This window comes from Corythoichthys intestinalis, chromosome 9 (assembly GCF_030265065.1).
Source record: "Corythoichthys intestinalis isolate RoL2023-P3 chromosome 9, ASM3026506v1, whole genome shotgun sequence".
Classification (NCBI taxonomy): Eukaryota; Metazoa; Chordata; class Actinopteri; order Syngnathiformes; family Syngnathidae; genus Corythoichthys; species Corythoichthys intestinalis.
Genome location: NC_080403.1, coordinates 21662279 through 21674786, shown reverse-complemented (window position 1 = coordinate 21674786; position 12508 = coordinate 21662279). Strand labels below are relative to the sequence as shown.

The 12508-nt window shown below is 37.9% G+C and overlaps 1 protein-coding gene across 1 annotated transcript in view; it reads right to left on the bottom strand.

Annotated features, from left to right (window-relative positions):
- Nucleotides 1-11641, bottom strand: part of LOC130922420 (TOX high mobility group box family member 2) — a 255295-nt gene extending 243654 nt beyond the window's left edge. Inside the window, exon 1 of the mRNA XM_057847182.1 lies at nt 11089-11641. The gene's annotated coding sequence lies outside the window, so the exon portion shown is untranslated. The remainder of the gene's footprint in view (nt 1-11088) is intronic.
- Nucleotides 11642-12508: the final 867 nt, after the last annotated feature.

Sequence of the window (12508 nt, the reverse complement as noted above, 5' to 3'; positions counted from 1 at the left end):
AAGTTTGCTTTTATATGGTACAGACTCCATTCGAACAATGTCGCAATTCCGTGTGAAAACAATGTAGTGTTCATGCCGGGCCCCAGAGGGCAGTGCAGATTTACAAGGCGACAGCCAATGATGCACTTTGACCCCAACAACCTCCTCAGCCTAGAAGACAACACACCCTCCCACTCCAAGCAATGGCATTTTTTTTTTTTGCTCCAAAAGGCACAAAAATGGAAACATTCAACATATTTAGATCAAAAATATTATAAAAACAGTATATTAAAGCCGAAGTTCTGCCATATTTGCTGTTTTAATGTTTAGTAGCACCGCTGCGCACGCCCATTGTGATGTGTGCGAGTGCTGACGTTATCGGCGTGGGAGCTTTCCATTGATATGGATGCAGAGCAAGCCCCCTCCAGCCCCAGTAATCGGATTTTTCCACTTGGGAGCCCGGATTCAATGGTTTGCATCTTCGCCGACACCATATAAAGGCGAGGCCATTCCGCAACACAGTCATTGTGTCTTGGTGTCGCAGAGTCGCCATGTAAATTGCCCCGAAGATATGACTGTTTTAATTTTATTGTAGGAAATATGTTTTCTCACAACCAGAGGACACTCATGCTCTTTGGATAGCTGAAACTGTCTGAATTCGATAATTTTTGTGGATTTGTTTGGCCTAATGTGGTCATGTAATAGGTTATAGCATAGTGTAATAATAACAGTTCATAAGAGATCATGTTGCGCTGAGAATGTTTTTTTTACCATTCTTTAAAAATATATCAGACATTGTAAGCAGTTACTCCCAATGTTACGCATTACATTTTTTTGGATTACTACTTTTATTTGAGTATTATTATATTAAAGTAACGCTTCTCCTACTTGAGTGAAATTTTTGGCTACTCTATTTATATCTGTAGTATACACATTACATATTTATATCTGTAGTAGACACATTGAACATTTTCTTTTTTTTATGTAAACAGTATATTAAAAAAAAAAAAGAAAGAAAAGAAAAGCTTAGCACAATGATATTGTGAGTCACAGTTAACATTTCATATGCTGATGACAGGTGATAGCAGTATATGTCCAATTCATCTGAACTAGGAGGTATGGCAGTAAATGAGCACGTTTCTGTGCCATTTGTGGTAATAGACATGCAGTCCATTTTGGTCAGGGAGGGTTGGCAGTGTGTCGTTGCACTGCATCCTTTCTTTGCCTCTGTGTCTTTTTTTGCTGAATATTTTGCTTTGTGGTTTGCAATTTGGAATTTTTGTGATGAGAAAGTTTGTAAAATAAATTCCTTTAAGTTTTTGTACCCTTCCTGTGTTTGCCTTCTTTATATTTTTCTTGCATTTGCATCTATTACCTTATTCCTCACCCGCTTTCCTGTCATGTAACATTTAGTGGATGCACTTTAAAAAAAAAAAAAAGTCCGATTAGTCATGCTAACTAAAGATTTTTAAAAAATTAAGTAGTAGTTCATCAAGTTAATAAACATGAAAGTTCAGGCTTGTGGACCATACTTAAATTTCTGAGTGAACTTAAAATGATAAGTGGTGTGAAACATTTGCAGTGTCACTCCCATTGCCTTCATGATAGCAAAGTAGCAACTAAGGGGCAGTTTACATGGCGACTCTGCGACACAAAGACGCAAAGACTGAGTAGCGGAATCGCCTCGTGTGCATATGGTGTCGGCGAAGACGGAAGGCGAAGACGAAAAATTCTGAATCCTGCCTCCAAAGTGGAAGAATCCGATTGCGGGGGATTGAGGGGGCGGGCATATTTTCTTCCGGGCTGAGGAGCTTGTTGTGGGGTCAAAGTGCATCATTCGCTGTCGCCTTGTAAATCTGCACTGCCCCATAGGGCCTGGCATGAATACTACAACGTTTTCATGCGGAATTTTGACATTTGACATTTTGACGGGCCCATATAAAAGCAAATTTGAAATTTTTCGTATTCTCGGAGAGTCACCATGTAAACGGCCCCGAAGCCTTTTAGCCCAGTTGTCTGCACGCTCTGCTACCATGGTGGAGAGCTGGGTTCGATCCCTAGTTAGAGCAAAATGTTATATTTTTATTATATATACAAAATATTATGTTTACCTAAAATTTTGAGTTCAAACTACATAACTGAAGTACAGTTTACTTCCAACATACAATGTTGACTTCACAGCGTTAACTTGTTTTTAGTTTCCTATCAAAACTTGAAAATCCAACTGAAATTTGCTGACTTGAAATTTCAACCAACTTTTTTTTTGTAGTGTAGTGATACTGATACTGACCATGCCATAAGTGCATTAATCATGCATTGTAAAGTGATCTGTTTTTCTTTTTTAAGATGAGGTGCTGCAAGAAATGAATGCAGGCTCGCTTAGTAGTGAACCTTCACCAACCTTTTCCAGTTGCTGACCTCCCATAATGACACTATGTTGCCTCTTGTTCCGCTGCACAATGGCCTATTCAAACAAGTGCCCTCCCTACTCCTCTGACCCCACAGTACTTGCTGTCAATGAGCTGCTTTGCCACCAACAATACGCAAGTCTGATTAGATCACGGCCATGCGCAAGTGTACCAATAAAGTCATTTATCTCACAGGGAAAATGCTTGGAAATTTCAACAGATCCAAGGTCACTATCATCCAATTCTATACCTAAATACACCGCTATCTTCATCATTCTTTCATTGGTCGACCTACTTGTATGAGGAAGAATAGGGTGTCGGGAGGAAAGAAGAAAATGGAAGGACAGAGGGGTTGTGAACGCCCTTCTACTGGATTTAAGTCTATGGCATTTCATTTCTAGACCAGAGGCAGCTTCATCTCCTTTCAGAGCCACCTAATTGATTAATGTTTCCATCTCATTGTGAGGGAGGTGGTGGGGGGCAGCTTAACTGGAGTCCTTTCTCATCCCCCTTACCCAAGACTTAAAAAGAGAACACACAGAGAAAGACATGACAGAATGGAAGACAAAGGGTTGAAATGAAATAAAGTCGACCATTGCAGTAAATTAAATAAATCAGTTGAAGGTCACAGATCGTTCAAATACAAAGAAGAGTGATGAAATCTTTTTCAAAGCGGGATGCACGCGTTCCAAATCGTAAATATTACACCTGTGCAATAAAAATGGCGAATACTTAACCCTTCATGGAGCACTCCTCTAACTCATTAGCTGGCCGTCCCTCTCGCAGTCAAAATAGATTGGATGCCGAGCACCGTCAATGGCATTGAAAGATGAGCGCTCACAGTCGGTCATCCAAGTTTAAATTAATTGGATATACTCTATATCGTTGTCAATGGCAGGCAATTGGTTAACCCTTTAACACCTAAGCTTATTTTGGCCGAATTTGCCAGCCTTTGATGTTGTCTTTATATTTCAACGAAAAAAATGTGCACAGTGGCCAGGTTGGATCCCTTTTTTCAGGACACCATAACCTTCATGTTCAAACTGCTGTTTTCTTCACTGACCGATCATAATCAACATTTTGGCCCCAAAATTACAAAAAACAAAAACAAATGTCAAAATTTGTAATGTTGATGTCCCATTGACAACCAAACTTACTCGACGAAATGAAATATGAAAACTATTTACAATAAACTTCATTAGATACGTTTACTGTAAATGTGCAAAACAGGCCATAAAATGAAAACTATATACATTTTTTAGTCTTTGATTCCTTAGAGGCCTTGGTGAAACGTTCAAGAGTAGTTCCTGTCTGGCTGGAGACACGGGCACACATTGCATGTCTCACACATCCCTGCAGTGCTCCTTTTACAGCTCTCTGTGATTTCGATCTATTACCACACAGAAATCTCCTGCTCCAGCATCTCCACAGCCCTCTACAGGACATAGGTCACTTGAGGAAGAAGACGAGTACGGTACTTATTTTACTGTCATTTTAAAGCACATACACAGTATACCTGTTCGTCATCACAACACAAACAGTAGCAGAGTAGTAGTAGTCACTAACGCTGTATAGTACCAACAATGTACGGATTACTGCACATACACGAACATAATTTTATATAAACTTTGAAACAAGACTTTGACAATGTTACGCTGTTGAAATATGGTTGCTAAGCCAACAAGGCATGCATTATACATAGAAGGTTGCTATGCGCACATTTGCGCATTTACACTCTGTATTTTGTACTGTACTGTAAGTCAACACACAATACAAACATGTTTTCTACATAAAGTACTGTGAACAAAGTAAAAATGAGCTTGATAAAAGTACAGAGAGAGGTTCAACTACAGAGAAACAATCGATACCTTTCTTCACTTGTGGAGTCAATTCTTGGAACACTCTTAGGCTAGGTTCATACTACAGGTCTTAATGCACAAATCCAATTTTTTGTCATATCTTTTTTTGGCGTGCCCGTTCAGACTGCCTTTGTCCATCGAGACCATTCAAGTACTACGCATGCGCACTAATTCGCAGTCCGACACGCGCTGAACTAGAAGACCCGCACGTGCAGAAGTATCAAAGCAAATGGCCACACATGCTGGCTGTCAGCCGTCATTCCAGGGATATCATAGTTTGCTTTTCAAAAAGAGGACACAAATAACAGACATAAATAATCCCCGAGCTCAGATTATGGAAAAGTAAGACATCTCCTATTACACCTATGCAAATGACAACACAACTCTACATTTCTGTGTCCCCACATGATTATAGTCCCTTAGTCTCCCTGAGTAAATGCATTCATCAAATCAATTAATGGATGTGCCAGAATTTTCTCCAGTTAAATGTGGAAAAGACAGAAGTGATCATTTTTGGGCCAAAAAAGGAAAGGTCAAAGATAAGCAGGCAACTTAGCACAATGTCACTTACAGCTGCAAATCAAGTCAGAAACCTTGGCGTAATTATTGACCTAAACCCTAAATTTGATAGCCATCTGAAGTCTATCACTAAATCTGCTTATTACCACCTAAAAAATATAGCCAGAATTAAGGGGCTTCTGGCTCAACAAGACATGGAAAAACTTCCATTTCAGCAGATTGGACTACTGCAACGGTAAACTGTATTTACAGGTCTTGATAAAAAAAAAAATCAGTCAGGAAGCTACAGCTAGTACAGAATGCTGCAGCCACAGTCCTCACAAATACAAGGATACTGGACCATATTACACCGGTTTTGAAATCGTTACACTGGCTTCCATTGAGGATAGACTATAAAATACTGCTGCTTGTCTACAAAACTCTTAATGGCCGTGGACCAAAATACATGCTTGATTTGTTAGATTCCTATGAAACATCTAGACCCCCAAGGTCGTCTGGAACCGGTCTCCTGTATGTTCCAAGAACAAGAACCAAGAGGGTGAAGCAGCATTTAGTTATTAAGCTCCTCACCTCTGGAACAAGTTACCTGAAGGCCTAAAGTATGCTCAAACTGTTAGCTCCTTTAAATCAGCGCTAAAAATGATTTTGTTTAGCACTGTATATCCATAACTGTCTACATATTTCAATCTATTTGCTTTCTATTCCTCTTGTGCTTATCTCCATTGCTGATTTCAATTATTATTATTATTACTATTTATTTATATATTTACTATTATTATTTTTTTTTTTTAATTCTATTCGTGATTAAATGCGATTTTTATGTATAATTTTATTTCCTCCTTCGATTTCCTTTGTTTTTACGTTCTATTGATTTGAATGTGATTTTCATGATCTTCATGTGATGTAAAGCACTTTGAATTGCCTTGTGTTGAATTGTGCTATAAAATAAATTTGCCTTGCCTTCACCAAAAGTTGCTCCTCACTTTGCACCATCACTCCTAAACTCTTCACTGAACCCCTGTGGAGGTTCAATTGTTTTTCATGACAATCTTGCAGGCATTTCCTTGCAAAAAATCAAAATAAAACGTGTCGTTCTTCGCTGTTTTTTTATGCCGCTCACCTGACTTCTTCTGTGTGTCTATTGCGGTAGTTCAAAGGGTCGCATGCGTAAATGCGCCAATGTCAGCACGTCAGTGAATAACGGAGCTGATTCGCTGGTTTCCTGGCAGTAGGAGAGTGAGATCAGAGCAATGACACCCATTTGGCTGTCGAGCGCAACCGCTCAGCTTTCAGGATCCCTATAATTTTTTTCGACAGCACAAACCGTTTAGGAGCTACGGTAGTTCAAAGTACGCATGCAAAAATGTGTCGCCGTCGACACATCCCCGTTAAAGGGTTAAATACCATAAGCATGCAGAAATGTGTTTCCGTCGACACATCCCCGTTAAGGGTTAAATACCATGAAATTAAAAAAAAAAACACAAAAACAACAAAAAAGCCATCAGCGTTAGTGCTATGTGGACAGTTCGATAATTCTGACAATCGTGGAGTTTTGCACCTGCCAGCATTACACCAGAATGTCATTCTGATTGCTGCTATGTACGAGTTAAACTGAATAATTCATGTTGGGCATGTTCATGACCAAACCTGGACAACTGATTCCTGCACTTCATGTGTATGCTATGCTAACAACAAGTTGATGACAGGATGGTTTAACCTTAACTTTAAACCTGATTTTATTGTTCCAAAATTTGCCCAACTTCATCGATTCATTTGGTTACTCGTCCTGTATATATTTGAAACATGTATTCAATACACATTATAATTGAAAGAAAAAGGCTGAGCATGATTTTGCAAAGAGGAGCCGTCCTGCCTGGTCCTCTCATATTTTCAACAGAAACTGACTTGTTTCGTTCATTGTATTTGCATGTTTGTTTTCAAGTGTAATGGAAACATATACATCGGGAAGTGCGAGCCGATATAGTTTCCAATTGCAAAAACAGTTGCGACCTTTATCCAACATGCTGTATTAAATAGAAAAGGTCAGCTACATCGGAGAGGTGGTAGCATGGGTGGGGGAGGGAGCATGCTGAGGCCTGGAACAGATATCCTGGAGCTTCTAACAGGCAGAGCTTCTTAGGTTCCCAAGGTTTGTGATAGAATTCCATTTCACTGGCAAATTCATATAAGGCGGTCAAGATAACGTACGTGGAGCAAAATATATTTATAGTGAAAATTTAATAGAAATAAATAATTTTGGGTGGAATGAAAATAAAAATAAACACCAGTCAGGCTACAACTCTTTCAGTTTCTCAAAACTCCAATATGGCGGACAAAAATATCATTTATATTTGCTCGTATTGTGTTCCTGGTACTTGTGAGAACAGTTCAACCCAGCGAATGAATCCTGTTTCTTTGTCACTTTTTTTTTTTACACACTGCAATTCCATATTTTTTGCTTTAATCAACTTTTCTTTTTCAAATGCACTTTTGGATCCCATCTGGACAATGGTGTCTATTGTCAGGTTGGCTCAGAAAGTAGGTATCTCGCTATCTGTCATCGCCCTATGAATTGTGAGTGTGAATGGACCAGTGAGTCAATGCAATATTTGCTTTTTAGTCTTGCACAACACACACTTGGTTATAGATTTGTTGCTCAATAGTAAACACATGTAATCCCTGTTTCAGCGCAAGGCATTTGCACAAATATTAGCAGACTGAATCTTCAAAACTAAATGGGATGACATGGCAATATTTTGTTTTGCATGGAAAAACATAGTTTTGCTCTCTTGCTCACTAATAATGGTCACTAATAATGAAATTCACGTCCAAACATGAGTGGAAAAACAAGCACCATTGTGCACCAGTGTGCACCAGCACACTACAGATGAAGGCTGTGTGCCAATGGCATCTACTGGCTAACTCATAACCTACAGGCAACACAGACACCAATAAGTTTGCAATTAACTAAACAGCTCTGATACAAAAAAAAATTAAAATTCGGGTACCGAAGGTTGATATATATTGGCCCATGCAACTGAGCTAATAAGTTTCAAATCTGAACGTTATATGGTGTTTTAATGTCCATAGGATTTATTTCTAAATGATTTTTTACCAAGGGTTTGCGCTCAACACTGGAAGGGATGATATAGCATTACCTTCATGTCCACTTTTTGCTGAGGACGGGACATTCATAATGATCAAAAATAAATAAAATCAAAATAGCAAAATAAATCTGTATTGACTTACTGTATACTAACTTTTATGTGTATTGGTTCAGCCTACACCATTTAACTCAAACCTTTGTTTTCAAAAACTACAAAAGAAACATTTTGAAAACTATGAAAAATGTCCGATTTTATGAGCAAATTTAAATTGTATTATTTGAACATAACTTAAATTATATTAACACACACAATAAATACAAGCTTGTTAATCATCTCTTAACTATCCAGGAATTTAAAAAATATATACTATATATATATATATATATATATATATATATATATATATATATATATATATATATATATATATATATATATATAATATCTTAAAGACCAAATGTAATGCCAAATAGGGTCACAATTAAAGTAATTAAACATTGTCCAACAAATAAAAAATGAAAAAAAATCATTTATATGTTGTATATTTGACAAAATATTCGTGTTTCCGAAGTTCGGGCCTGAAAAGGGACGAACCCGGAAGTGATTCATCACACCAAGAACAGCGATTGGCAACGCTCCATACGGCCGCCATACAAAGCCCTTCAAACAATGATTCAAACGGCGATATAAGCAATAGATCGAGCGCAAGTGAGGAGATCTAAGTTTTTGAAGAGGTGGAGGAAGAGGAGGAGGTTGGAATTTTATGTTGGACCGTACATGTATTAGCCAGACGCTAATCAGGATGCAAAAAATGTGCCCAGACTACCTGACATGGAATGGAGACAAGACCCATCGAGATTACAAGATTGGTAAGATATAGGCTGTTATTATTTTTATGATTTGAAGCATGTCAGGTAAATAAACCACCTACTATTGCCTGGGATAAAAGAAAAGTTTTGACGAATCCCCGATCATGTTGTGGAATGAACAGTAGAAGCTAGTGACGTTAGCTTTTATTTACCTGAAATGTTTCGGGGAACACTTCTGCCTTCGGACCGTCTGACAAAGGCGGAAGTGTTCGCTGAAACATGTCAGGTAAATAAACCACCTACTATTGCCTGGGATAAAAGAAAATTTTTGACGAATCCCCGATCATGTTGTGGAATGAACAGTAGAAGCTAGTGACGTTAGCTTTTTTTTTACCTGACATGTTTCGGGGAACACTTCTGCCTTCGGACCATCTGACAAAGGCGGAAATGTTCGTCGAAACATGTCAGGTAAATAAACCACTTACAATTGCCTGGGATAAAAGAAATGTTTTGACGAAGTTATAAGTGTAGGCAAAATGTACTCAATACAACTATGATCGGGGATTGCCACGAGTTAGCTTTCGGTTAACGTCGCTAGCTTCTACTGTTCATTCCACAACACGATCAGGGTTTTGCCTCGAGTTACCTTTCTGCTAACGTCGCTACCTTCTACTGTTCATTCCACAACAGTTGGCGGCTCTGCTTTGACAAAGTCATCAGTCATCTGTCCAAAAATCACACTTATTTTTTTGCAAATCCTTGATCATAAGCAGACTGGTTGAGGAAGCAGGCATCTTCGAAGTGTTTGTAGCAGAGAACACTACTCGATGATGGCGTGAAATTCATTCGCTTCGTGCGAACGAAAGATGTCCATTTATGTGCCCTGCTATCCTTTGGCCACTCATACAACTTTTCTTTAGATTGAGAACAATAATCGCCACACACCGCCGTGGCATCTTACCAAGAGGCAATATTGTTCTATGGCTGACTTCCCTCGCAGTTCTCTGTGTGACGTAATTTGACGAAGATTGTCAAAGAAAAGCATTTTCGTTGTCAAGGGTGTTGCTATGGGTTAAACAAAGAATCTGGAAGGGTTGCGTTTAAAAAAAAAAACGAAAATATGCTTATAATTGTTTCGCCATTGATATTATTCAAAAACATGGTTGGCCAACCTTACTTCACATTTGGTCTTTAAGACCACTCGACATTGTCTAAATAAAGAAATTAAATATAACTGAAAAATTTCTTAAACAGGGGATAGCAAAAAATAAAAAATAAAGCGAAGCTGTCCTCCAGGTAAAACAATACTGCTTTTGTCCATACTCAACCAAAAAAATTAAAGCTCCCGTGGGCTGCTTTAAGAACATATAAATAAAATAAAAAGTAAAATTTGGGAAATGGGGGTAAACCATGGTTCACATTGTTTGTACCCTTGATATATATCTTGTTTTTAAAGTCTTCTAAGCAGGCAATCCTTGGCTGAGTCGGATTCTTTTCTCCTATATCGATACTTGTCTGGGTGTTCAAAAGTGAACTTCCCTGACAGTTAGCATAACATTAAACTGTGCGAACTTACTAACCTGCAAAACTTTAAAAAAGTAGGAAGCTGTTTCGAGAGAAGTGTCCTCCTGTATTTGTTTTCTACTTGGTTAGTGGTCACTCGTTGAATAACCGCTTGCTGAATTGAACGTGTGTAATATGCAATATAATACGTGACCTAATTTGTGCTTCTTGGAATCCATAAGAGCATCATCAGATAATCTGCCAAACAGTTCCATAGAATTGAAATGCAGGGAACTGGTTCTCCATTGGAACTGGTTTTCGATTCCCACCCCTAGTACACATGCTGGCTTACTCATGCTGGTTTGTTTGAAAACGTGAAACACTCCAGTGTCGATTTTCTTGGCACTTTTGTTCGCAAATGATGGAGGAACAAGACTTCAAAGTTAGATTCCACAAGAAGCAAAACAACAGTACTTGAGTAGCACCTTGAAAGGCCTTCAGCTCGTAAAAATATGGGGGAAAAAAAGGATGATTATTTCTTCTATAATGAATTGATAACCTAACAAAAATAATTTCATAAGGTAAACATATACAGAGAGTGCACACAAACACATTTAATTTACCTTAATTTCCCGAATATAAGGCGCACCCGTGTATAATGCGCACCCCAAATTTACTTGTAAAATTTGGGGAAAATTATTGTACCCGTTTATAACGCGCACCCTAATTTTAGCACCAATAAATAGAAGAATACAAGAAAACAGAGCTCGTGTACAGATACAGAGATGTCATTTTACTGACTGGTGAAACACAGCACAAGCATAGCACATTGGTAGTTCAAAACATTACCGTAAACTGACAATATTTACGGTAATAATATGATTTGACAACTTCTCCAACTTACCAGAATCTAGGAGAAAACAAAACGGATGTGACTTTTCTTTTAAAGGCTGCTGTATAACTTGCGCGTTTCCTCATGATGAATAAATGTTTCTTCCATGGATTGATACGGTAAAACTACTGAACTATTGTTATTTGGGTTTGAGTTTCCCGAGGGACCGATATAGTTGACGGACACAGGAAGTGTGTGTCCTTACATTTGTTATGCTCCGAATTGTGGAGCTGCAATAAACGTCGACTCAAATGAGTTCAAGAAACTAAATTCTGTGCTTTATGAAGAGTGAAAAAAGCAGAATTTAACACAGACGAAATCATTCGGCCGATTAGTGTGAAGTATTACCGAAACAAAATGGTGACGTCACGTACCGTAATGGTCGGCAACGGGTCGCCGCATACGTTTCTTCAACACAACGTGGCCGTGTCAATGAAAAAAAAATCGGTTTATATATATATGTAATACATATATATTTCTGTCTCCATCCATGTACCCGTTTATAATGCGCACCATGAGTTTACAAGTTGATTTTGGGGAAAAAAAGTGCGCATTATATTCGGGAAATTACGGTATTTCAGTTCAGCATTATTATTGTTATTTTTTGTTGTTGTTGCAAAGTTCAGTATAGCACACATTAGCGCTTGTTTCCTGGCTGGTCCGCTTTCTTTACAGTCCGCAAAAATCTAGGGCTCAGTGTGACAATAAAATGTTATTCACCTAATTATTGTTCTTAAATGTCCAGAATATTAATCATATATCAGTCTGAACTACATTTACGCTCTAAAAATAATTGCCTAATTCTTTCTTTTTTTTCTTTTTAACTCATTTGCTCCCAAAAATGTATAAATAAGTTCTATTTTTAATTGTTTCAGTGTCCCAAAGACGTATTTATACGTCTTTTACATTTTGAAAATTGAAATGTATGCTTTCACAAAAAGCTCAATTTCATCAGAAATTGGAAAATTGCTCAAACTAAGCTATTTTCTAACTCTGATTTCTAAAGAATGGAACAAGATATGAACTTACTTTTTTTCTGCTGAAAGAAGAGAGTCTAATCTTTCTTTTGGTGGGTTCCATGTTTATAAAGCAATAGAACAGAATTTTCTGTGGACCTTGCAAAATCAGCCAAAATCCAGTAAAACGGTCGGGAGTGAAGGGCCTTGCTCCGGTGAAAATGGCTGGGAGTGAATAAGTTCATAAACATTATTAAAATTATTCATAAATATTTTAAAAAATCAGAGATTGGTTCATTATTTGTATTTCCTGAAAATTCGAAAAAACAAGACAAAATGCAATTATTTTAAGAAGGCGTTGATATGTTTTTGCACTTTCTGAGCTTCTGCTTGCTAATTATGTATATTTCCAACTTGAGTTCCTCTACTACTGCCTGCTTGATCCCCCACAAGGAGCAATTTCCATTAGCGCAAAT